Source organism: Triturus cristatus, chromosome 4_1 (assembly GCF_964204655.1).
Source record: "Triturus cristatus chromosome 4_1, aTriCri1.1, whole genome shotgun sequence".
NCBI classification, from domain to species: Eukaryota; Metazoa; Chordata; class Amphibia; order Caudata; family Salamandridae; genus Triturus; species Triturus cristatus.
In genome coordinates, this window is record NC_140585.1 from 1,214,576,944 (window position 1) to 1,214,603,031 (window position 26,088).

The following is a 26,088-nucleotide window of genomic DNA, read 5'->3' on the forward strand; positions in this document are numbered from 1 at the left end:
CTGGCAGCAATGGTAGCACAGCTCATGCCGCGGTAATGAATCCTGCAACCTGACCCCAGCGACTGAGTGAACCATAAACCATGGTGGCGCTTGAAGGGCAACAAAGGAGTGGTGCTTGCAATGAAGTTGAAGGTCCTTAAAGGAGAGTAAGTGCCAAACTGTAGCTTTATTCCACAACAGCACACACTGATAGGGTGGCTACTCAAGCAGGAGTTCCAGCCGAAAAACCAAACACCGTCAAACCAGGCAAAAATCGCCAAAGCGTGGGTGCTACGGTGGGTGAAAAAGGAAATCCATCGGCAAACGCAAATGAAGTCGAAGGTCACACTAAACGTGTTTTTGGGCCCGGGTCCAACATTAACTTTACTTTCAGCACACTGCCAAGCTGGAGCAGTACTAAGTCAGAGCCGTGCTCTGTGACACAGACAGGCTGTGGCTGGTGTGATCTTGCACCGCTGCAGGGCTGAGCAGGTAGCGGCGCGGTGACCGGGGCAGCCTGCACAGCTCAGGATAATGATTTTTATTAGGGTTAAAGCTGCTACACTAGTCTTTTTTAAACCAATGTAGGGTGCCTGGGGAGTGTTCAGTTTGAGGGGGAAAATTTTTATCTGCAAGAAACCCCTTCGCATTTTGTTATCATGGAAAGGATAGGTGCTCTGCCGACTTCATGTTGTTTTCTGAGGTGCTCAGCTCTTGTGAGGCTATTGCCCCTGAAGTGCTTCCTCTGTGGCTGGTCACATTGCTGGGCTTTGAGAAGATTCAATTCCAGTTAGGCAGATGACATACCAGTACCAAACTACTTTTAACATGACGGACTCCTAGACATAATACTGTATTTGCCAAAGTTCACTCATGCCCTGTGAGCAGATGTGCACCCACCTTTCACTACAGAACACTCCAGGTTCATGTAGCTCATTAGCTATGTCTCAGATCAGTTTTACTTTGCACCTGAGCTGCATGCATGTTATGCGTCAGTGTCTTTCTAGATGGCAACTAACACCGTTGCCAAGCACCTTGTCGTGATCGTGAGTAAACCGCGTCTGCGTGTACATCTAATGCTGCAGAGTACGAATGAGAAGGAAGCTTGTGACATACAGTAGGAACTCCCTGCAGCTGCCAGGTCAGTGAGTCTCTATCGGAATTTTGTAACCTGAGGTATTAGATAATTATGACCTCAGTCTGCAGCACTAACTTCAGACGCAAAGAGCACAGTGGTACAATAGCCCTACTACCAGCATTCACATGCTCTAGACCTTCAAATTGCTAGAAAGCAGGAACTAGTACAAAGTGACTATTTCAGGTTGTCTGGTGTGCCCTTAAACAGCCAAAAGAAATGACGGGGGCCGAGGCTGCAGAAGCGCATTCAAACGATGGCATACAGTGGGTTAGGAGAATTCCGAGAAAGGGGTGAGGAGCTTATTTGCTTCTTGCTATTGATAACAGTTGGTGTTTTATTACCATTGGGGCGGAGGAGGCGAATCAGCTCTGGTTCGGTGGCTAGAGCGCATCATTTGATAGGGGCAGTTGCAATACTAAACTCTATTATTGGGACGGCTCGCTTTCGTTACTTGGGTAGGGATCAGTTCCTTCCCCAGCTCATCCAACCTCCTGGCTGTGACCTATGTGTGCCTCAGCCTCACTCTCCTGAAGCTTGCCCAAGGCCCGGATCCTGTCTGCGGTGACATGAGTACGCGGACTGTAGACTATAATTAATTTATGATATTAACTACGCGTGTCTGAATATGTGCACAGAATTTTAATCAAGTACTGCTTCTGAAATACTTTTTTAATGTTTGATATCATGGTTACACATTTGTGTAACAGTACGATTAAGACACAAAGGCACTAGGTTAGAGACCTTCCATTTCTGGTGCTTTGCAGCAGTTTTGAGCTCTTCTTATAGTTTCTTGTTACTCAAATTGGTGTAATTTCTGATATCTATGTTTCCCTCGTCTTCATTGCTTGATTTTGCTCGTGAGAAAGTATCACTCATAGTGGTTGAAATGTCACTCATAATAACACTGAATTTATGAAAATGAGACACATAGCAATCTGAAACCTTGGCAACTATGGGAGGCATGTTGTCCTTCATCACCCCCCTCCTCCCCCCACAGTCTAACAGCAATAGAGGAACTATGGTGATATATGTAGTCACAAGGCAGACAAAGAATATTATGATCTACTGACACAAATCTTCCTGGCTGGTTACTAGGAGTTCCTTCAGCCTGTGATTAATTTGAGCCGATGGTTGCAAATGGGACCCACTAGCACTCATTTTTGGGTACTGGCACTTAATTGTACTAAAAAAACTTTGTTCCAGAACAAGAAAGAGAAACACAAAAGGGGTTAAGTAGAAGCCAAAGAAAGACAAAAAAGATATGTGACAAAGCAGGGATGATAAAGAACCTGCAAGAGTGAGATTAAAAGGCAGTGGGTATCTGGTGATGGATGAAAGAGGCAAGATGTGGAATCAAGACTTTTGTGCCCTGGCATTTGGCACACCGACATTCAACAGTGCCGGGCGAGGGCTTATAAGAAAAATCTTTGGCCCAGGAATGAAATGATCCACAACCCTGTTTGGCATACCCTGCCTTGCATACGTTCCTAAAGACCTTCATCAGGAAAAACAACCAAACAGTGCAGACCACTCGCTGAGGAGTCACAGAGCCTGTTCACAACCACATTCAGTTTCACATAAAAGAATCAGGAGTAAAGCTTGGTCAACGGACATTAACCTGGAGATTTAAATACTCCTTCATTGCTACCCCCCAGTGTTGGAACCAAAGCTCAGCATCATACTAGTTGGATAAGCAAGTCAACAACCTGCAGCATTGTCTGAATATGGCTATGACGAACAAACAACTCTACCGAAACTCTTCAATCATTATGCAGTGCAGCCCTGCTGGCCCAGACAAGAATGCACACATAGCTCTGTTTAATCCTCTCGGTTCTGACCTGCACAATACCCTTTGGTTTCAAGCACCTCAATCCTATGGTGGCGAAGCTACTACTGTTCCAATGGCAGGGTGCACACAGAATTCTGTCAAAGACCACAATCCTTGTCTGTACCACCAAACACATACTCCACTCTGCCAGCGCACCTCAATCCTGACCTGCATTCCAGCCACGGAGCACAAACTTAGCTCCTCAGTGTATCATTAATCTCGACCTGCCAACGTCCTTCACTGTTTTGACCACACTCTGAACCAAGGGCCCCCACAGAAGAGTGCAGAAAATGGCGCTGAACACTGAGAGTGCAGAAAATGGCGCTGAACATAAGCTGTGTCTGCTGCTTCCTCTTCAGGAGGATTAACATCTTTAAACAAGCACAGGCAATACCTGTAGGTCTGGCATATAACTAAAACTGCATTATCAGAGCCTGGAGAGTTTAGGTATCATCATGCATGCACTCGGGCAGTCATTGTTGCCCTCATGGAGCCATTCATCCACCCACTGATTCTTCCATTCGTCCACTTACTCATTCACAATAAAACCTACACAAACACAACAACCACATTCAAGGTACACAAACTGAGAAAAAAGAAAACATGCTGCCACTAAACATGGTGAGCGTATGCTTGCAATATTACGCATAGCAGCAGGAGGCCATATTCCTAAGATATTGTGTTTAGTGTTTAACTGTTTTGAAGTTCCAACATACCTGCCAATTTAAAAAGCAACATATTGCCCACTTTGGAACTGTAAAATAATGAGTGATACACTATGCACAATCCAAATCCACATTTACCACTTATCTAGAACTACCAGTAAACATTATGATGGTTGGGTCATACTGAAATAGTATTGTGCATAGTGCATCATTGCTACATTGATCCAAGATGGCCGACATGACACTTCTAAGCATAGCAGCAATTTCGTAAGAATGAAAAAAGCTTACACTCCGGACAAAACATTCCAAAATGGCATCCCTGATAAGACACAATGGCCACATGGGATCCATGTAACACAATACCTGTCACCAGGCTTTAGCCTGTTGACTTTAACACAAGCTTTTCACAATAAATAAGTGAATCCTACAGTTTTTTCCCCATAACTTTTCACAATAAACCCAATAGACCTATAGCATCTGACTTAACTTTTCCTAATTAACTAACACAGCCTTCTGCCTTATCATTGGCTTGCCACTTTAAACAACATAGTCCTACTAAACTGAGTGTAACATTTCCCACACAGTAAACATCAAGGAATACAGTCATAAAATTACAAATACAAAATAGAAGTTGAAAGTCTTTCACTGAGCAAGGGTGGCTGACATCACTCCGGTGGAGGATCCGGCACTGACCCTGACAGCGGCCTAATCTCCAACACTGGTTACCGCCCTAATGCCAGGACCCCTTCCAGCATAACCAGAGTTCCTGGTACCAACCCTGCATAGTTCCTTGCTGTTACACAAGTGATGATGGCACTGTTCTGTGGCACATAGTTTCCATCAAGTGCACCTTTGAGTACCATTGATCCAAAAAGGCTTCTGACTGGGATGCCGCTGGCTAGTACTTCACCAGTGCCAGCCAAACCTTGATGGTCAGCTCAAGGCTCTCACTTGGCCAGACTGAGACCACAACAGCATCAGATGATCAGCCACTAGCCCTTCCACCAACACCGAAGTTTACACCAGCGCTGGCTTCTCTTTCTGAATAATGCCGCATACTAAGGCCATGCTGATAAGCTCAAGTCATCAAATAAAAGACTAACAAAGGAGGCACGGTACACAGATAACTCTCTGCCCTGACCTTTGTCCAGGAATGCATACTGGCACAGGTTAGCAAATATCTTCGGTTCAGACTCTGACCATTTTCATACAGCACATATGGTTCCTCATGACGATGACAGCAGCGAGGCAGTCCACTTGCTCTCCCCCACCAAAATAGGTACTTAGCCCTTCGAAACGCTAGTGGCCTCAACACCTTTCCGGGTTAAGAGACTGAATTCCCCTTGGGACCACTGTCTGCAAAGGAGGCTTTGTTTGCTGCAGTCATCAGAAAGGCTGCAGAGACACTGGAATTGCTTCTTCTATTGGAGGAAACCCAGTTGATTCTCTTAATCAAGTCAAAAAGGCTTTATTTCGATAAAAACATATCATAAAAGCTGAATATAAATAGATTTTCCATTTTTAAAAAACATTTACAAGAATCACTAGATTTCATCAATTTTCAACAAAGAGATAAATACATTCTGTACAAGTTAAAAGCAATTAGCAATTTAACAATAAAAAGGAATTAAACATTAATTTTAAGCCTTTTGCTACGTAAATACCAGGCCCATGATAAAAATTTAGATAAACCACAGACATAAAGTGGACGTGAGTCTGACGTTAGGATACGCAGGGCCTCAATGTGTGACCTAGTGCCTAAAAGCCGACACAGTGCTTTGAGCCACTTTTTCCTGGGTTTTACATATTCCGGGCATTGGAACAAGAAATGCGCTAGGGTCTCGGTGCAAGTTGTACAAAAAGGGCAAAAGGCAGTTGTCTGTGCCGGAATTTTCCACCGTGCTGTAAATGCTCTTAGTGGGAGAGTCCCAACTCTAAACTTGAAATAGAGAGCTCTATCGAACGGTTTTTCAATAATGTCCAGATACAGTTCCCGAATGGGTGAGTCCTTAAACTTCAGGAAGTCCTCCGTTAGTTTTCCCAAAGACTGATCAACATATGTTCGGGACATAACCCAATTCCAGTATAGAGCCTTTAGAGTTGCCTTTGGTGGAGATGATCTATTGTCCCATGCTTCACTTAGTCCAAGAGCGATAAGTAAAGCTTTTACATCTCTCAGCCACTTTATTTTGTGCCATCCTGATGATGCCATTATTTCGGACAGTCCTTTAGCGTATTTGGCGAGTTCTGGGACTCGCCACAACCGGGCCCATAAGAGCAATGGCCGGAGTTTTGCAAGATCTGCTATAGAACGACAGCCTAAATCAAACATCAACGGTAAAGTTGGCGTACCCTGAGGGAGCAACATCAATGACCTACAGAATTTGTTTTCCGATTTGGAAAGTTCATCTATATTTTGGGTACCCCATAGTTCTGCTCCATATAGAGCTGAACAAACTCCTCTTGCTTTATAGATGTCTACAATCGGGGCTATCGGTCTTATTGTGCAGAGACGCTGTTCCTTTAGTAGAGCCCCTGTGACCCTCTTATGGTTTAGAAGCATTTTGGATAAGTGGGAGGTCCATTGCATTGTTTGCGAGATGCGTATTCCTAAGTAATCAAATACCCTCTCCCTACCTAAGGGTACTGAATTCAGGACAGGGGGTCGGGCGAGTTTTTTTGGGGGGTTCATCACCAAATATTCTCTTAATGGAAATCCTCCAACCTGACATGGCATCTCTATAGCCTTTGTCTCTCTTTAGCGAGGAGCTTAAGATGGTCTGGGCCAAGTCAACTTTGGTACCATTGGTGAATAGACTAATTGCTTGACACTACAGGCCATCACCAAGGGACAGAGAGTTCTTATCCATTCAACATTCACCCGAAAGCTTGGTGGTACAGGCTTCGTCTGTGTTCCAAAATGAACCCAGATCTTTTCCAACTACGCCACTCAACAGGGAATCCCAGAAGCTTTAGACAATGGGGAAAAAGTCTTCTCTGCAGGACGTCTGACACTTGGGTCAATGACTGATACCTGCTTGCTGGCTAGAAACATCCCTTCACAGTTGAAGATAGCGCAGCTGGTCGTGCCATCCTAGATCATTTGAAAGATAACTTTTCAGGGGTAGATTGAGGTGGACAAGACGGAGCAAAGCCGATCCCTTGAGTGGCTCATGACACCAGCACCACAGAGTCATCTGTGGCACACACAAGGCAAATCTAGCTTCGCTTAACAGGGGATGTCCAAGCAAGCGTAATAGATTTGGAACTCAATGGGTCTCGTCTCTTGGATGACAAGGCAGACTTGGCCCTTGAGAGGCTTAAAGCAGGGCAGCTATGGCTTGTTTTTCGGGTTTGGCTTCTCCGGCCAGAGACATCCATAGGGAATGCTGATGGTTTCTGAGCTACTCCAAAGGGTTATGATTTCACCAGCACCAACTCTACTAGCCAGTCCAGCAGCTGAACCGGTTTCTTCCACAGTACAGAGGCTGTGACAAATTCAAGGGTAGGCAAGCCTTGCAGCCACCCTTGGCTCTGGCACCAACTGGAAAGCAACCTTAGTTTCCCCTAGATGGAAAAGTAGGACAGGTTGGGAAATGGTGCTGTTGCAAATATGGGCATTGGAGATTTAACACAGGATACTAACAATCCAACCTTACAGCGTTTTGGTTTATGTATACATGTTTTACAACAATGAATTCAAGCCGAGTGCCTTTGTGGTAAAGAAACAGATTGGACCTATGGCATCTTACAAAGATCTTGACAAATGAACCACTGAAGCCTACAGCCTTCCTCACTGGCTTGACATCGTAACCAACTCAGGTTTAGTAAACTCAGCATAAGCTTTCCCACAAGACAACCAGTTCAATTCAATTCAATTACATTATTTGGATAAAAACACATCCATAAAGGGACAGACTAATACAATAATACATCAGAAAACAGTCAGTCAGTTATAAATTTGCAAATACGTACACCAACGTTAACTGCAAAGCAAAATACAACTTATTTTAAAATGGTCTAACAAGGATTAGCACAGAGCAAATCTTCTACCAACAAGGTTCGGCACAGGAGGTAACCTAGACCAAAACCCCCACCTTCTACAGTAATGTGCGAGATTCCATGTATCAAAGTATCTGCCTACAGGCTTTAACATCGTATGATGCCAATCCACCTTTAAAGGTCTACTGTCATAAACATGCTTTTCATAATACACGTCAGACCCTATGCCTCTGTTGTAACTTTTCATAATAAACAGATCAAACCTACACCTCTGACCTATGTTTTCCTCAAGGAACCAATCAGGCCTTTTGCTGTCCCCAGGGGCTTGTCACCATAACCAACTCAGGCCTACTGTATTGCCCTTACGATTTTCCATTAGGCAACCACCAGACATACAGTCATAACATGGCAAATATGTAAAAAGAAATACTTGAAAACAATGGATAACCTCAACTAAGCGGTGTTAACAAGGACTGTCAAAGTGCAAATCCTCCACTCCCAGGAACTGTCAGAGGGTGTGCCCAGAATGAAAACATCTACTTTGCACAATTAAAATGCCAGGCCTACTTTCACAGTCATAACTTTTTATAATAAACAGATCAGGCATATAGCCTTGATCATTGGCTAGACACCACAAGCAACTGAGTCCTATTGGACTGACAAGGCAAACATTGCAATAGAGCCACTTTTTTCAGTGGACGCACACTTCCCTCCAATCAAAATCTGACTAAACACTATCAACATGTAGGTGGAGCCAACCACTTTCCCAGCACTGCTCCTTGAAGCTTGTTTTCGGTTGCCCACATAATGTAAGCAATAGATGTGCTGTTGCCCCAGACCTAACAAGCACTGGCAAAGCCAATGGGTCTCACCTTTGAGACCTATTGGCTTAGTCGATGGTTTTAGAAATGGTTTACATCATCCCCGATGCTGTGCAACATGGACACAAAGAAAACAAAAAGCTTATGATACGACTGTGTTGTTTGGAGGAGCAAGCACAATGCATGCAAGTACACCTACAAAATAGTGCACACACTTTTTTCTTTTCATTTCATTTGCTGATTCGAGTTGGATCACAAAATAAAAAGAAAAAAAATAGTGGAAGCGTTTTTTTTTAAATCACGGGTGGAGGGAGCAACAGAGGGAGTGGAGAAAGAACGCGAGGAGGCGGGAGGATAAGAGATGGGCAACAGATTAGATAAATGTGAGTGGGAAGGTGGGGGAGCAGCATGGAAAGTGAGGGGGGGAGCAGCATGGAAAGTGAGGGGGGGAGCAGCATGGAAAGTGAGGGGGGGAGCAGCATGGAAAGTGAGGGGGGAGCAGCATGGAAAGTGAGGGGGGGAGCAGCATGGAAAGTGAGGGGGGAGCAGCATGGAAAGTGAGGGGGGAGCAGCATGGAAAGTGAGGGGGGAGCAGCATGGAAGTGAGGGGGGAGCAGCATGGAAGTGAGGGGGGAGCAGCATGGAAGTGAGGGGGGAGCAGCATGGAAGTGAGGGGGGAGCAGCATGGAAAGTAAGGGGGAGCCGCATGGAAAGTAAGGGGGGAGCAGCATAAAATGTGGGGAGAAGCAGCATGAAAGGTGGGGTAGTGCAGCATGGAGGGTGGGGTAGTGCAGCATGGAGGGCGGGGTAGTGCAGCATGGAGGGCGGGGTAGTGCAGCATGGAGGGCGGGGTAGTGCAGCATGGAGGGCGGGGTAGTGCAGCATGGAGGGCGGGGTAGTGCAGCATGGAGGGCGGGGTAGTGCAGCTTGAAAGGTGGGGTAGTGCAGCATGAAAGGTTCGGTAGTGCAGCATGGAGAGCGGGGCACAGAAGCAACGCAGAGGGTAGGAGTTAGGGAGGGAAGCAAGAGAGCAACGTGGAGAGGGAGAAGCACAAAGTTGAGAAATCAATGCGAGGGCAAGAAAGTGAGCGCAACATGGACAGGGTGGAGAGAATCACACAGGCGACAGCAAAACGTTGAGACGTGCACAAGGGAGACAGCTGGAAAACACATACACTCTTGTAGAGTGCTTAACATAAAAGTAGTGCTTGGAAAGCCGGCAGTGGAAGCATAGAAGCCAGCCAATAAATAGAGATGGGAAAAGGGCTATACAACTCCATGGAAGGGACATTCACTAGACTGATAAGCTGGGACACAAATAAGAAGCAGGCGAATGAGAATGAAGGGAAAGCCAACCAGTGGTAAGCAATGGGAGAACTGTAAGCCCCTGTATGTTCTTGGTAAGCCCACAATATACCTTTCGGAAGTCTGGTGTGCTCAACCTAAAAATGAAGAAAAAAGTGTGTCGTTGAGAAACAAAACAAAAGGGGAGCCTTATTATTTGCACAAAAAACATTTCTAGACAACAGAGACTGACAAACAAGTCATCGCCTCCATTTTATTGCCTACAGCGATCAAACAAAGTTTGAGGTTTGTTACTAACAAATTTAATTGTTTGTGAGTTTATGTTTCGGGTTGAGAGTGTTTATTTTGTTCAGGTGAGTGCCGCCAGCGAGGCTGCAGGAAGTCACTGTTCTCCTCGCTGTGGGCCCTGCTCCACTGACGGCAAACAATCCTATAGGCAAGATGAGGTTAAGGAATGAATATGCTACTTACCAGTATGCATCTGTTCTTGGCATGTAGGGCTGCTGACATTCATATCTGTGCATAGATCGCCGCCTAGTGTTGGGTCCGGATGTTTGCACGTTGTTGTCCTGGAAGAGTCTTCGAAGTATCCTTGGATAGGTGACTCCTCCCCTGGACTACAGTGCGCATGGGCATCCTCTCCATCCTCAGATTGTTTTTCGCCATTGTGGCAGTGATGGAGTAGATACAGAAAGTGATGACCATGCTTACAGTAATTCGGAGAGCTGCAGCTGCTACAGGCGCCGGGGAGGAGGGAGGGCGATATGAATGTCAGCAGCCCTACATGCCAAGAACAGATGCATACTGGTAAGTAGCATATTCAGTTCGAGGCATGTGGGCTGCTGAATTCATATCTGTGCATAGAATGTATAGCAATGCCCTCTATTAGCGGCGGCTACCCGTGCCAGCTGCAGCGGTCTGAAAAAGGGTTTTGAGAACAGCCTGTCCTACAGCTGCCTGCTGTTTTGATTGCACATCTACACAATAGTGTTTGGTAAATGTGTGTGTAGTGGACCAGGTGGCTGCTCTACATATATCATGCAGGGGAATATTTCCTAGAAAAGCCATGGAGGCCCCTAACTTACGTGTTGAGTGGGCTCGTGGGGGAATAGTTAATGTGCGTTTTGCCTTTTGATAACAAATTTGGATACACTTAACTATCCATCTGGCAATCCCTGCTTTGGAGATGGCGTTACCTTTGTGGTGTGGGGCAAAGGCAACGAACAGTTGTTTTGTCTTCCTAAAGGGTTTGGTCCTGTCGATGTAATACATGAGGGCCCTTTTGACATCTAGTGTGTGGAGTGCCCTTTCCGCGACAGTTTGTGGGTTTTGGAAGAAAACGGGCAGTTCAATAGTTTGATTCATGTGGAACTGCGATATTACCTTGGGCATGAATTTGGGGTTGGTACGTAGTACGACCCTGTTGGCATGAACCTGTATAAATGGCTCTTGAACTGTTAGTGCCTGGAGTTCACTAACTCTTCTTAAAGAAGTGATCGCTACCAGGAAAGCTACTTTCCAAGTGAGGAATTGAATCTCGCATGAGTGGAGAGGTTCAAAGGGTGGACCCATCAGGCGTGTGAGGACCAGGTTGAGGTTCCACATTGGAGCTGGTGGGTGGCTTGGTGGAATGACTCGTTTGAGTCCTTCCAAGAATGCTTTGATGGCAGGCACTCTGAATAGAGAGAGGTGCTGCCTGGTTTGTAGATAGGCTGATATTGCGGTCAAATGGACACGTATAGAGGTGTACGCCAGATTGCATCGGTATAGGTGTAGGAGGTAACAAATGATGTTTTGGATGGATGCGTCCAGCGGGTTAATGTCATTATTACCGCAATAAAAGACAAACCTTTTCCATTTGGCTGCATAGCAAGCCCTTGTAGTGGGTCTCCTGGCCTCCTTGATGATGTCCATACAGTCAGGTGGCAGGTTGAGATAGCCAAACTCTAGGACTTCAGGAGCCAGATCGCCAGGTTCAGCTGTTGCGGATCTGGGTGCTGAATCTCTCCATGGTTCTGCGTCAAATGCGCGGGTTTGATCCGCAGCCTTTGATGCGGCACCACGGAAAGTTCGAGGAAGGTGGTGTACCATGGCTGGCGTGCCCACGTAGGAGCAACTAGGACGAGTGTTAGGGAGTGTTGTCTGAGTTTGCGAGCCACCAGCGGTATTAACGGCGCTGGGGGAAAAGCGTACGCAAATCTGCCGGACCAGTTCATCCATATCGCATTGCCCTGCGACTGCGGATGTGGGAACCTGGCGGCAAAGCTTTGGCATTTTGCGTTTTCGCTTGTGGCGAACAGGTCTATCTCTGGATGACCCCACTGCTGGAAGTACGGCTGGAGTACTGATGGGTGTAACTCCCACTCGTGCATCTGGTGGCTGTGTCTGCTGAGCAGATCCGCCATTTGGTTGTCCTTGCCGGGGAGGTGTTCCGCCATGAGGAACATGTTCCTCTGAATGGCCCACTTCCACATGCTCTGAGCCAGATGAGACAACTGTGGAGAGTGCGTTCCTCCCTGCTTCTGTATGTAGTACATTGCGGTCATGTTGTCCGTCCGGATCAACACGACCTTGTTGCACAGATGTACTTTGAATGCCTTCATGGCTAGGAAGATTGCCATCAGTTCCAGAAGGTTGATGTGCATTTTCTTCTGTTGTGTCGTCCATAGTCCCTGCACTGTGTAGTGGAGTACATGAGCTCCCCATCCCTGGAGAGACGCGTCTGCTGTCAGTACTATTTGTGGAACAGGCTCTTGGAACGGTCGGCCCTTGCAAAGGTTTTGTGGATTCCACCAATGCAGAGAGTTGTATGCCCGACCGCTCACCAACACTAGGTCTTTCAACTGTCCTTGAGCCTGATTCCACTGACGTGCCAAGCACTCCTGAAGCGGTCGCATATGTAATCTCGCGTGCGGGACTATGAAAATGCAGGAGGCCATCATGCCTATCAACTGCATGAACACTCGCGCAGGAAAGGAGTGTTGGGGTTTGAACTTGGAAATCAGCATTTGCATGCTGTTGATCCTCACCAAATTTGGCTGAGCTGTGGCCGCCAGAGTGTCTATAGTCGCACCCAGGTACTGTTGTACGTGTGCGGGCTGGAGATGGGATTTTGGGTAATTTAGTGAGAATCCCAGACTGTGAAGGAGGTGAATGGTGCGGGACATGTGGCTGGCACATTGCTGGGCTGACTTCGCTTGAACGAGCCAGTCGTCCAGGTAGGGGTAGACGTGTATGTGCTGCCTCCGTAGATGTGCCGCCACAGTAGCTAGGCACTTTGTGAAGACCCTGGGTGCTGTTGTCACGCCGAAGGGCAGGACTTTGAATTGATAGTGTTGTCCCTGAACAGTGAACCTGAGGTATTTTTTGTGTGAGGGGTGAATGGGTATGTGGAAATACGCATCCTTGAGGTCCAGTGTGGCCAGGAAGTCTCCCTGCTTGAGAAGCGGAAGGACTTGCTGGAGAGTGAGCATGTGAAAGTGCTCGGAAAGAATGTACCGGTTCAGGGGTCTTAGGTCTAGTATAGGCCTGAGTGACCCGTCCTTTTTCGGTATTAAAAAGTAGAGGGAGTACACTCCCGTACCGTGCTCGTGGACGGGTACGACCTCTATAGCGCCTTTTAGAAGCACACTTTGCACCTCTTGCTGTAAGAGCGTTAAGTGCTCTGAGGACATAGGACGGTTTCTTGGAGGTATTGTGGGTGGAATGGAGGTTAGCTCTAGACAGTAACCGTATTTGACAATATCTTTGACCCACCTGTCCGTGGTGATGGAGTTCCACGTGGACAGGAACCTTTGTAGCCTTCCCCCGACAGGTGTTATGTGGTCGGGAGGAAGGGAGAGGGCGTCACTGCTTGTTCTTGGGGGAGGACCTGGTGTTGCCGTAGCCGCGTCCTCTGCCCTTTGTACTGGAGCCACGATATCCACCCCGGGTGTTTTTATCGTAGGTGGTTTGGGTATTGCCTTTGTTGTATGTCTGCTGTGACCCCTGTCCTCTACCTGCTCCTCTATTTCCGGGGCGACGAAAGGAGCTGCTCCGAAAGGACTGAGTCTGGAGAGCCCCCATGGACTTTGCAGTGTCCGTGTCCTTCTTTATTTTCTCAAGGGCTGTGTCAACCTCCGGCCCGAATAAATAGTCGGGGTTGACAGGTTGGTTTAGTATATTATTTTGCACCTCAGGTTTGAACCCGGAGATTCGCAACCAGGCATGTCGTCGCAGCATGACGCTTGTGTTTATGGCCCTGGCCGCCGTGTCTGCGGCATCTAGTGCACACTTGATGGAAGCATTTGTGAGTAGCTGTCCCTCTCTGATAAGAATTTCTGCACCTTCTTTGAACTGGTCAGGGAGATGTTGGAGTAGTTGCTCCATTGTATCATAGTGCGCTCTATCGTAGCGAGCGAGGAGCGCTTGAGTGTTGGCTATGCGCCATATGTTGGCAGCCTGGGCGGCAACTCGCTTGCCAGAGGTCTCTAAAACCTTGGACTCTTTGTCCGGGGGAGGAGCGTCACCTGTCGTTTGCGAGTGTGCCCTCTTGCGAGCATTCGCAACGACAATGGCGTCGAGAGGTAATTGGCCTCTGATGTAAGTAGGGTCCCCAGGTGCTGATCTGTACTTTTTGTCGATCCTGGGGTTTATCACCCTTGCCCTGGTGGGTTCCTTGAAGATGTCCTTGGCTGGTTTGAGGACTCCTTTCAACATGGGCAGAGTCTTTACATGCCTTTCCGAGGAAGCGAAAGTGTCCATAAGGAAGTCGTCTTCCACGGTGTCAGAGTGAAGCTGCACTCCATGATTATTCGCAGCACGTTCAATAAGAGCGTTGAACGCTGCAGTGTCCTCTGTCGGAGATGTTTTCGCTCCATAGAGTTGTGGGTCCTGTGCATCTAGAGGTGCACTGGGGTCTGCAGGGTCGCCCCAAGTTTGATCAGGGTCCTGTTGGTCATCAGGGTCCATGTCTCCGTGGTAAGGGACTTGGTCATCCATATAGTCTGCCAACGCATCCGTGTCGGAGTGTGTGGGAGAGAATGATAGTGGGTCCTGGTAGGGCGAGTCGAAAGATTCGCAAAGCACAGGTTCTGAGTCCACAGGCAGCTTTCTTTTTAGTGGGATCCTGAAAGGGTCCAAGGGTGGCTCTGAAGTCATCCTCCGGTCATGGATAATCATCCTGCCGGTGTTGGCGTCGATGTAATGTGACGGAGACGTCTCAGCAGGTGTAACCGTGGTGTGGGTGACCCGTGTCCTGAGTTGGAACATTTTTGGGATCGTGGATGGCGGCAGGCCAAAAGTTATGTTGGCTGGCGCCGAAGAGGCTGCTTGAGCTTTTAGTGGGCCGGAGCCCGATGTGTCCTGGAGGACCGCTTGGGTTTTGCTGCTTTGTGCTGCAACGGTTCGCACTTGAAGCGCTTTCGAGGCCTTAGCGCCTACCAGGTTTGTAGAGGCGGCCGTGGACTTTTTCGGCGCCGGTGGGTCATCGGGTCAAGGGGCGGAAATGGCCGTCGACGTCTTCGATGCAGGAGGCTTCGGTGTTGCCGTGGAAGCGACGTGAGACGCAGCAGGTGGTATGACCTTTGGTTTAGGAGTCGATGGCGTCGGCGCCGAGAGCCGAGCAGGTTTGATGGCACCGAGGGCCTTTTTCCGTATGCCGACTCCGGCGTCGGCCGCTTCAAGTTCGGCACCGAAGTCTCGTTTGGTGCGCTCGGTGCCGATGCGTGTCGCTGGCGTCGAAGGTGTGGAAGGCCTCGATCCGACTAGCGCCACTTTCGGTTTCGGTTTCATTTGTCCCGGTGCAGCTTTCGGTTTCGGTTTGGTAGAAGGGAAACCAGCCGGTTTAGGTAATAATGGCTGCCGCTGAACGTCCGAGGCCGGGCCCGAGGGCGGGGCCGAAGAACCGCGGGATAGGTCTCGGGTAAGGCCCGAAGGCGATCCCTCGACCGGAGCCATAGACTGTGGCACTGGGCTCTCGTCAGTCTGAACGGGTAGGCCTTGCTCATCATTGGAGCTACTCTCTTCGGCCCCTAAGGCCTCATCGTCGTCTCCTACCTCGGTGTTGTCTTCATCTCTGCGAAAGAGTGATTCGTCGACGTCGTCCGAACCGGAGTCATGTTCGGAACCGGGATTGGAGGGTAGGATTTCCAACTCCTCGACATCTTCGGCGTTGAAGATGTCTGCCGGGGCCGGTGCCGCGTGCTGCGCTTCTAGTCTCGCCGCTCGTCGATTCCGTAGAGTCTTCTTGGAACGGAACCGGGCACAGGCCATGCATGTCGATTGGTTGTGGTCCGGCGACAAGCATTTGTTGCACACCGGGTGGACATCGATATGGGGATATTTCGCGTTGCATACTGGGCACCTCTTGAATGGTGTCCTCAACTCCATCGTCGGTGTCGTCGATGGTCAGGTAAAAAGCGAAAAGTTGTTTCCGAAGTTAGTAAGCTAACAGGTAGGGTCGAAACCGATCGAGTGAACAGTACCGACGCTAACTAAAGGCCTTTTGGCCCCGACAAAGTTTTTTCCTAACTGGAGTTAAGATAGCACATCCGAACCCAATGGCGGAAAAAAACAATCTGAGGATGGAGAGGATGCCCATGCGCACTGTAGTCCAGGGGAGGAGTCACCTATCCAAGGATACTTCGAAGACTCTTCCAGGACAACAACGTGCAAACATCCGGACCCAACACTAGGCGGCGATCTATGCACAGATATGAATTCAGCAGCCCACATGCCTCGAACACAATGCAACAGGATAAAGAGATTGTTAACAGTTTGCAGACGGGACTGCAGATTTATTTGCCTGCATGTCTAACTGTTGACAAACCCCTAAGAAGTGTTTTCTTGAGTGCACGAGGCAGCCCGAGTCACTCCCACAAGCCCTGTCTCAGAAAAGCACTCATACCCCCGAGGCTAATTTACTTTTTAAGCCAGGAGGGCTAGAGACACTGAGCCAAGATTCACTTGTTTCAACCGTGTACTCCACAGCAGTAACGAAAAATGCACTCAACATTGTGTTGTTTTTCTTTTGTTCTTTGTTGTACCCAGGGTTTTAAGTGGAATGAAAAAACTAGGGGTCTCTCAAAGGGGTGTGGCCAATGTAATTAAGGGTGTGGCTTAAATTGCAAGCTAAAAATGTGTGCTTAGCATAGTGTGCTGCCCGACTGCCATTTTGCTGCTTATGTCAGTGCATACAGACAGAGGTGAAACTAGAGCCAAATTTCGGGGGGGGGGCTAAGAAAATTTTTTGGGGGGGGTTATTTCTTCAAGCAATTGGCAGAGTGGAGCTGCAGGGGCTCTAAGAAGGCGTAAAAACACAACAAAGCCTCCTTAACAGGTAGATGGTCTTTTAAAGACCTGTGAAGTACTCAGGTGCGGCTGTGTGGGTGCCCGGAAGATGTCCTCAGCCCGGCTGCCACACACGACGAGGGGGTAGGGGGTTGCTGAAGCCCTTTGAGCCCAATGGTGTTGCGCGCCTGCATACAGATATATAATACAACAAGTAACATTACACCTACAACAAGTCAGGGCTATTGGCTTTACCAGTGGTTGTTAGTTGTGTAAGCTAAACAAGCAACAACTATGGCTTTGCTGTATACAATATTGAAACTGCTTCAGTGCTGAAATGATGAGACTGTGAAATGTGAAAGAACTATAGCAAGTCTCTTTGAAGTTACCTCAGAGGCAGTGAAGGGTGGTACTGCTGCAGAGTTAAGATTTTGTTTTCACCCTGAGGGCAAAAATGGAGAGCCTGAGAGGGATCCGTCTCAGCACCTGCTTTTTAGAAATGTCGGTGCTGAGCACCGGCAGGACCCGGCCCACTTAAAAGCCCTGGTTGTCCCTATAATAGGGTGACAAGAATATTAAAACGAAAAACCGGGACATTTCCCAAAAATAGAAGGAGGACTACAATTTTACTTCAACCTAGCGCACAGCACTGCTCGGCAGAAAATTACAGAAGAAGCAGTAAGAACGTAAATAACATGCAATTTCTAAATCCGTAGCATGCCTGTTAATTACATTGCTTTCTTAGAACAACTTCTAACGATCCCTGCTTTGGAAAACATAAAAAGGCACCTCCCATCGTTTTCAGTCGACCCTCTCTAAAAAACCAGGACATGAGCTATATTTCCCGAAATCTGCCAGGGCAGCTGGTGAAAACCCGGGACAGTTCCAGCAAATCTTGGACGCCTGGTCACTCTACCCTAAAATGTAGGCACTTCTGGGCGGGTGTGGTACCAGGCTACACGGATGTGGTCTTCCCCGCGGATTTCCCTCTCTTCTGTGGAGAGATGCAGAATGAGTGTCCTGTGGTGGGGGTCTCCATGACTCCAGCGCCTCTCACAATTTCATGAGCCTTGGGCTGGATAGTTGATGCCCCCTGCATCACTAGTGCTGAAGGGCGTCTCCATTAAGCCCCTGCCTCTCCCACCCTACTCCTCCCCTCTGGGTATAACAATGTGCGCGCTTCAGGGGCGTCTATGCAATACACTTTGATAATCCTGGAGTTCTAAACCTAGAAGGAGAAAAGTTGTGCTTAACTGCCCGAATCCAAAACAATAACGATCGACTTGCAATTAATTCAAAGGCTAGAACAGCATTTCGTATTTCACCATACTAATTCACCACTAAAACTTTATGGATTCTGAAGTAGCGTGCTACTCACCGAAAAAGCGCTTCAACGCCTCGTCAGGGGTAGTAAGCGCTATATAAATGCAATTACAATACAATCTCTTCTGCAGGCGGATCAACACGCTGAGCTGGCATGACTGAAGCCAATGGTTTTATTTTACAAGGTGGTGAGCTGAAGGGCTGTTCCCACTTGGCACAGCGTATAATCCAGAGGGCCCCGGGTACCACGGCGAATGTAGCGCCTCGCGGGCGCAGGCATGTTCCTTCTTCAGGCAGCGCGCACATACAGTAGAGACACCCCTCTCTGTCAGGCACCCGCGGCTCAATGACTCCGCCCGTGACTGCGTAGGATAAAGTCTCACACTTGGTTCCGATAACTTACATTCCAGACTCACGCTCTGCCACTTCAGGAATCCGCTCTAACGACCCTTTTACCACTAAATCTACCGTCTGTATTAATCCTCCTCGAGGTAAAACCCATAACCCAGGAAGAGTCTGGAAACAGCCGGACTGAAGAGACCAAACACTCACCTTCCACGTGTTCACTCGGACCCACGAATCCTCCTCCGAAGGGAGCGCTGCAAAACTCAACCCGCTTTAGCAAGCAGCCAGTGGCCTGGTGCCCGCCAACCCTCCCAAACCTCCTCACGTCCTGCCACGTCCTACACCTGCCTCCCTTGGAGGCACTGAAGCGTGCTCTGAGCAGTCCAGTTGGGACACAATAGTTGGACGGAGGCCCGGCATGGCCTGCCAGGCACAGTAATAGCCGGGTAATTCACCTTCGAAGAAGCAGCTCGGCTGAGGTGGGGCCCTCGCACATAGGTGGGGCCCTCGCACATAGGTGGGGCCCTCGCACAGAGGTGTGTGCAGGGACGCCAACCGGACCAGTCACTACGCGACAACTAGCGCCTAGAACTGCGCTGTCACTGTCAGATGTGCAAAGGACAGGAGCGCGCAGGTACACACCCAATAAACATGACGCAGACTGACGGCTGAGAGAGTAGGTGTGGCTGGGTGCGAAGTGTGAGGGAGACAGAGACCTTGGCATCAGGGCTGGTGAACTGAAGCTTAAAAAATATGTCTTTTCAATCAGCTCCTGTCCTTAACATTTCACAATATTGCAAATACATATAGGGAGTGGGATTTGAGGTTTTCATTCTTATTTTGACAGTAATCTAGGCAACATTATTATGAGTTTTAAATTATTTTTCCCATTGTTACCTCATTTTTCCAAATGAATTTAAAAAACACAGTTTTCACACATTTATCCATACATTTAGACTACCTTTACTTATTACCAATGTTATGTGCTTACGAAACATTTTAGTATAAAACATTTCAATTTCAGGATGCAACAACGAGAAAGCTACAATGGAAATATATTTTTTAGCTATTGACCCTATTAACAAGCATTGGCATAGCCAATAGGTCTCGCTTTTGGGACCTTATAAGGATTTAGCATTCATGCAAGTTTAACCCCTTCGCTGCCAGGCCTTTTCCCCCTCCTGTGCCACGCCCTTTTTTGGCTATTTGGGGTAGTGCGCGCTGAGGCCCCTGTAGCTTTTTGACCACATAAGGTATCCACGCCAAATTTGCGTCCTTTTCTTCCAACATCATGGGGATTCTGAAGGTACTCAGGGTTTGTGGATTCCCCTGGAGGGGTCACAGAAATGAGCCAAAATACATCAAAAGTTAGTTTTTTGTGGGAAAAATTGGAAAAACGGACTGCAAATGAAAGCATCTGGGTTTTTCCCTGCAAATGTTATCAAAAAAGGGTTTGTGGGGCTGAAATCACCATTTTCCCAGCTTTTAGGGAATAACAGACTTTTGTCAGAAACCCAACATTTTTTACACAGTTTTGGCATTTTTCTTGGACATAGCCTATTTTTGCTATTTTTTGTGCTTTCGACCTCCTTCCAGTTAATGGTAGAAATGGGTACAAAAGCAATAATAGATCCTGGAAAGCTATACATTTTGGAGAAGTAGACAAAATTCTGAATTCAGCAAGGGGTCATTTGTGTAGATCCATCAAGGTTTCTTTGTAGAAACTAACAGTTAAATATAGGATAAATTGAAAATTTGTTGAAAAAAAAAAGCCTTTTGTGTCAATGTTTTCACCTGTAACTTCTTCTAATTATGACAGCTCTTTGAAAGCAATATACCGTTACATCCGCTGGTCATTACTGGTTGTGGGGATATATAGGACTTGTAGGTTCACCAAGAACCCGACGAACCCAGAGCCAAAAACTGAGCAGCAACTTGCAATGGTTTTTTATTATGTACCGGGTATATAGTAATTATTCTGTAAAAATGTGTACATGGAAAAATCGGTATGAAAGACACCTATGTATTTCTGAAATGGGAACAAAATATAGAGTTTAGAAACAGTAGATATTTGCACATTTCCGAAATTGGGAATACTCATACTAGCATGAGAATTATCAGTCATTTTTTAGAATGACTAATTTTTTACACAATGTCTTTCATTTGGAATTTTTTGAATTACTTCTTTTTTACACCATGTCTTTCATTTGGAAGGCAGAAATGCATCGAAAGTCAATAGGTAATAACAGTTCCTTTACAAATCTGAATTACCCTAAGTCTCCCGATGAAAATGGTACCTCACTTGTATGGGTAGGCATAGTGCCCACAACAGGAAATGGCTCAAAACCCAACGTAAACACACCACATTTTCACAATGCAAAATTACCCTTTTTTAGCAAAGTGCCTAGCTGTAGTTTTTTAACCCTAGGTTTGCCGGCATCGAGAGAAACCTAGCAAACCTATACATTTTTGAAAACTAGACACCCAGGGGAATCCAGGATGGGGTGACTTGACTGCATCCCACCAGGTTCTGTTACCCAGAATCCCTTGCAAACCTAAAAAATTGCCAAAAAATACACATATTCCCCCCATTTCTCTGGTGGAAAGTTCTGGAATCTGCGTGGATCCACAAATTTCCATCCACCCCGCATTCCTCAAAGTCTTCCGAGAAAAATGGTACCTCACTTGTGTGGGTTAGCCTAGTGCCCGCGACAGGAAACGGCACAAAACGTAACGTGGACACACCTCAATTTCGAAGCGAAAAATGACCCTTTTTTGGCAAAGTGCCTAGCTGTAGTTTTTGAACCATAGCTCTGCCGGCACCTAGGGAAACCTAGTAAACCTATACATTTTTGAAAACTAGACACCCAGGGAAATCCAGGATGGGGTGACTTGACTGCATCCCACCAGGTTCTGTTACCCAGAATCCCTTGCAAACCTAAACAATTGCCAAAAAAAACAACATTTTCCCCACATTTCTGTGGTGGAAAGTTCACCGGGCTGACACAAATTTCCTACCACCCAGCGTTCCCCCGGGTCTCCCGATAAAAACGGTGCCTCACTCGTGTGGGAGGCCCAAGTACCCGCGACAGGCAAGGGTCCTAAACGTAGTGCGCCTCACTACGTTTTGGACCCTTGCCCGTGGCAGGTCCTTAGGCCTCCCACACGAGTGAGGCACCGTTTTTATTGGGAGACCCGGGGGAACGCTGGGTGGTAGGAAATTTGTGTCAGCCCGGTGATGCCACAACTTTCCCACACAAAAATGTGTGAAAGGGGATTTTTTCAGCTAAATTTGAGGTTTGCAGGGCATTCTGGGTAAGGAAACGTTGGGGGATCCACGCAAGCCATACCTCCCTGGAATCCCCCGGGTGTCTAGTTTTCAGAAATGTGTGGGTTTGGTAGGTTCCCCTAGGTGGCCGCCGAGCACTGGGCCAAAAACCCAAGTGACCCCCCTTGCAAAACCAGGTCGTTTTGAGATAGGCAATTTTACGGCCGCCTCACTACGTTGTGGGCCCTTGCCTGTCGCGGCCACTAGGCCTACCCACGCAAGTGAGGTACCATTTTTCTTGGAAGACTTTGGGGAACGCGGGGTGGGTGGAATTTTGTGGACCCACGCAGATTCCAGGACTTTCCACCACAGAAATGTGAGGAAAATGTGTTATTTTGGACACATTTTTAGGTCTCGCCTAGCTATTGCGTTTACGCAAATCGCTATGCGAGACTCTAGTAAGAGGGGCATTTCAAAGTGCTCCCAAAAGTGGATTGCATGGCGAGCACGCGCACGCACAATCACGTGCATCGTGACGCCATGCAATCCGTTTGGGGAAGCGCTTCAGCCCACTAGCGCCCTCGGCATCATACTTCAAAGGGTCCGCTCCCCCGCCAAGCGCGTGCGCGCCATGCTCCGCCGCATCTCGCCGTGACAAATTTGCTTTCAATTTCGCCCGGCGGGCGCTCACTCGCATCCGGAGCACTTTAGAAGCCGGGCTTGTCTTGTTTTCTTCGTAATACGCATTTGTTCTCTACCTGGCTCCCCTCCTTTTCCTAGGCCCCTGTCTCTCTTATGACCCCATTCCCTTTCGCTTATGTCTGCATTTACTGCTCTCTCTCTCTCTTCGCTTATGTCTGTATTTACTGCTCTCTCTCTTAGGTCTGAATTTACTGCTCTTTGTCTCTCCCGCTCTCCCCATTCTATCCTGCTCTCTCTCACGAGCCTTCCATCATTTCCTATCTCTAACCTGTGGTCCCCGTCTACCTCGTGCCCTCTCCCCTCTTTGTGCCCGCTCCCCTTCTCGCGTCGCCACCTCTTCCATCATTGTACCTCGCTGTCCCTGTCTAACCTGCAGTCCCCGTCTACCTCGCGCCCTCTTTGTGCCCGCTCCGTCGCCACCTCTTCCATCATTGTACCTCGCTGTCCCTGTCTTTCTCGCGCCCCCTCCCTTCCAGATCTCTGTGTCGCTGTGTCTCCTTCCCTGTCCGGTCTCTTCTTTCCTCCCGGTGTCTGACATTTGAGGGTCGCTAATGAGCGCCTCCGCAGTCCGGCTCTCACTGATCCCTCGGAGGCTGCAGGGGGTATGGGATCTTTTCCCTGCAAATAATTAATTTAGCTACGTGTTGCGTAAGAGCCTAAAAGGCTTTCTGCTGCTACCGTGCTGCTCGACGGCCATTAATATTATACCAGGGCTGGTGCTGTTGCTGTAGTGCAGTTTCATTAAAAATGTGATCTGTAGCTTTAAACATGCAGCTTTCCATGCAGAATTATGCCAAGTAATTCTTGGTCTGCAAACTCGTAATTGCGTACAGAGATTCCCGTCGGTACCGGAAATTCAGAACGCCTGGAACGGCTGCATATAGTTCCTCAATACTTTGTCCATTTCTACTAGTTGTGTTTCATCAGCTTTTAAGAGTAGCGTTCGGGCCACTCCTCCCCCCCCCACCCCCCCCTCTTATCTAGTCTCCTTCTAGGCCACTTTTTCTATTTTGCTTGGACATTTGATCCTCGTCTTTTGGCTGCCTCTTTCTCTTCTTAATAATTATACTATAATATAATACTTGGATTTGTATAGCGCCGCTAATAACCCGTGAGGGTCTGTAGGCGCTGTCCGTAGGCAGGGGGGGGGGAAGTGATTTGCCCAGAATCACAGGATGTTGAGCACACAACAAGACTTAAACCTGGATCTCTCAGCGCCCAAGTCGGCTGCACTGGCCGTTAAGCCACACCCTCCCCCTTCTGAACGTAGCATTTGGACCACTTCTTTGTCATTGACTCGGCTCTGGAACACGTCCAGGGCCGGACTGGTAATTTAAAACAGCCCTGTCAAAAAGTATAAACTTAGACCCCATGTGCACCAAGTGAGTAACCCCCAGCACATTGCTCAGTAGGATTTTATGTAGGATAATTTTGGAAAAGTGAAACCAAAAGGTGCATGTTAACTGCTCAATTTTTCAATTATATTTGCCACTTTTACTGACTGCTCCGAAAGGGATTCAAATAAAGATTCCAGTACATTAGTGTTTACCACAGTACCGCGAAGCGCCATTTCTACACAGCTTCTAATCATGCATGCCATGTGCCTGATGAGAAAAAGGACCTATTTGTTGGTACAGTTATGAGAGGTTTTCTTTTAATGCTTCCATTCAAAAGTCTTTGAAGCTAATCTAACAAGCATTGAAAATGCAACAGGTCTCGCATTTACGCGAGGAAGCTATTGGCATTGTAAATGACAATGCCTTTTATTTTATGTTTTAAAAACCAAAACATAAATAAAAGGCATTGTCATTTACAATGCCAATAGTTCAAACTCCCGTAAATGCGAGACCTATTGCATTGCAAATGCTTGTTAGGTTTGCAATGGATTCTGGGTAACAGAACCTGGCGAGAGCCAGTCAAGTCACCCCATCCTGGATTCCCCTCGGTGTCTAGTTTTAAAAAATGTACAGGTTTTCTAGGTTTGCCTATGTGCCAACTGCGCTAGGGCCCAAAATCCACAGGTATGCACATTGCTAAAAAAAGTCGGAGCCCAGTGGGCTTTCTGCCGCCCTGTGGGGGAAGGGGTTTCATCCCGATTTGCCCCTGAAGGGGCAGAAAGACTGTGGCTATTTTTTTGGGGGGTGGGGGCATTGGTATGACCATTTTGGGCAGCCCCCAGCCCCACGCATAATAAAAGCCTGCGTACTCGCTGGCGCCTAGTGGGCTTTCTGCCCCCCCCCAGGGGGCAGATCAGGGGCCACTGCCACCATCTGCCCTCCCGGGGGGGACAGAATGACTGGAATTTCTCTGGGGGTGGGGTGGGGGTATTATCATGCCCATTTTGAGGAGTCCCTACCCCTACACTAATAAAACAAAAAAATCCCTGGTGGATAGTGGGCTTTCCGCCCCCCCCCCCCCGAAGGGGCAGATTAGGGGCCGATGCCCCATCTGCCCCCCGGGGGGCGGGGGGGGGGGGCAGAAAGGCTGTAATGGTGGCAGGTGGGTGGGGGCATTGGCGTGCCCGTTTCGGGCAGCCCCCACCGTAAAAAAAAATCTAAAAATAAATCCCTGGTGTTTAGTGGGCATTCTGCCCCACCGAATGGGCAAATTAGGGGCCAATGCCCCATCTGCCCCACGGGGGGGCAGAAAGACTGTAATAATTGGGGGGGTGGGGGCATGGGCCTGCCCGTTTTGGGCAGCCCCCCACCCCTATTTTTAGCTGTAAAAAAATTCCTTGGTGTCTAGAGGGCTTTTTGCCCCCCCCCCCCCGGGGGGGCAGATTGGGGGCTACTGCCCCCATCTGCCCCCCAGGGGGGGGGGAAAAAGACTCAATGGTGCCAATTTCTTAAAGGGGGAGCAAAGGCCCTTGCCCAAGGGGCCGCTCCCCCCTCCCTGGTGTCTAGTGGGTGGATCCCTGCTTGGGGATCGCCCTCCCCAAGCAGGGATCTCCCCTTTCCAACGATACCTCTCCCGTCTTTCTACGTGCTCAGGGGGCTGAGATAGCGCCCTGAGCACGTAGAAAGTGAAACGGAAATGAGCCTCTTGGCTCATTTCAGTTTCAGTTTCAGTGTAATGACGTCGGCGCGACATGCGCGCCGATCGCTATTACACGGAAAGCAGGGGGGGTCCTCGGGAGCTCTTCCTCAGCTCCCGAGGCTATTTTTAATTAAAGGGAATCCCTCTGGTGCCCGCAACAGAGGGATTCCCCAGGGAATGCCTCATGACGAGCTGGACTCGTCATGGGCACACGAGAACCGAGTCCAGCTCGTCATGGGCATTCAAGGGGTTAAGCTATTGGCATTGTCAATGACAATGCCTTTTATTTATGTTTTGGTTTTTAAAACATAAATGTAGGAGAGTAGGGTCTGCTTTCTATGTTCACCCCCACTTTTTGCTTTTGCTTTACTGGTTTTCGACTTAGATGTGGCTGTGGGCCTGCTAAT

General features: G+C 48.1%; 1 protein-coding gene across 2 annotated transcripts in view; it reads right to left on the minus strand.

Annotated features, from left to right (window-relative positions):
* LOC146856423 (glycoprotein-N-acetylgalactosamine 3-beta-galactosyltransferase 1-B-like) overlaps nucleotides 1-26,088 on the minus strand; it is a 303,265-nt gene that overhangs the window by 136,133 nt on the left and 141,044 nt on the right. Inside the window, exon 1 of one of the 2 annotated variants that reach the window (XM_085654560.1) lies at nucleotides 18,883-19,290. The exons of the other annotated variant lie outside the window; for it this stretch is intronic. The gene's annotated coding sequence lies outside the window, so the exon portion shown is untranslated. Of the gene's footprint in view, nucleotides 1-18,882; nucleotides 19,291-26,088 lie in introns of those variants that run through there. 2 annotated transcript variants of the gene reach the window in all.